This window comes from Arachis duranensis, chromosome 5 (genome assembly GCF_000817695.3).
Source record: "Arachis duranensis cultivar V14167 chromosome 5, aradu.V14167.gnm2.J7QH, whole genome shotgun sequence".
In the NCBI taxonomy this organism is placed as follows: domain Eukaryota; kingdom Viridiplantae; phylum Streptophyta; class Magnoliopsida; order Fabales; family Fabaceae; genus Arachis; species Arachis duranensis.
In genome coordinates, this window is record NC_029776.3 from 60,566,586 (window position 1) to 60,567,977 (window position 1,392).

The following is a 1,392-nucleotide window of genomic DNA, read 5'->3' on the forward strand; positions in this document are numbered from 1 at the left end:
GAACAAGAAAATGTGGAATCCTCTATGTCACAGTATAGAGATTCCTTGAGGTGTCAGAGGAAAAGAAAAATAGAAGGCAGAGGTAGAAAATTCGAACTTATCAAGAGAGATGGAGTTCGAATTGTGCATTAAGGAATAGTGTTAGTCCGTAAATAGAAGGATGTGAGAAGAAGGGAAGTAGTATTCGAAAATTAAGTAAAGAATTTTGAAAACATTTTGAAAAACACTAATTGATTTTCGAAAATAAAAGTGGGAAAGAAATCAAGTGATTTTTGAAAAAGAATATGAAATTAGAAATCAAAAAGATTTGATTGAAAGCTATTTTGAAAAAGATGTGGTTAAGAAGATATGATTAGTTTTTAAAAATTAATGACTTGGCTATCAAGAACGGATATGATCCAAACATTAGACCTTTCTCAACAGAAAAAGCAACATACTTGAAATGTTGAATCAAATCATTAATTGACAGCAAGTATCTTTGAAAATAGAAAGAAATTGATTTTGAAAAAGATTTGATTGAAAAGATTGATTTGAAAAAGATTTGATTTTGAAAAATTTTGAAAACTTGAAAAAAAATTGCATTGAAAACAGAATCTTCCCTCTTGTGCCATCCTGGCGTTGAACGCCCAGAATGGTGCACATTCTGGCGTTTAACGCCCAAAACTCTACCCTTTTGGGCGTTAAACGCCCAGCCAGGCACCCTGGCTGGCGTTTAAACGCCAGTCTGTCTTCTTCACTGGGCGTTTTGAACGCCCAGCTCTTTCCGTGTAATTCCTCTGCAGTATGTTCTGAATCTTCAATTCTTTGTATTATTGACTTGAAAAGACACAAATTAAAAATATTTTTGGATTTTTAATAGTGAGGAATAATCAAAATGCAACTAAAATCAAATAAACAATGCATGCAAGACACCAAACTTAGTAGTTTGTATACTACTGACACTAATGAGAATGCATATGAGACACATAAACACTCAAGTCAAGAGAATTCAAAGATTAGAGTAATGAAATCATCAAGAACAACTTGAAGATTAATGAAGACACATGCATGAATGCAAGAAGAACAGAAACATGCAATTGACACCAAACTTAAAATGAGACTCTAGACTCAAACAAGAAATATTTTTGGATTTTATGATTTTGTAATTTTTTTTTGGAGTTTTTCGAAAATTATGTGGAAAAAGAAAATAAAGATATCAAAATGAGAATTCCAGGAATCATGCAATGTTAGTCTAAAGCTTCAGTCTAAAGGAATTAGACATGGTTAGCCAAGCTTCAGCAGAACACTGCATTCAAGAGCTAAATTGATGAAGATCAATCAGCTTTGGTGATGATAAGAACATCACCTTGAAACACTAGAATTCATTCTTAAGAACTCTGAAGAAAAAAAAAA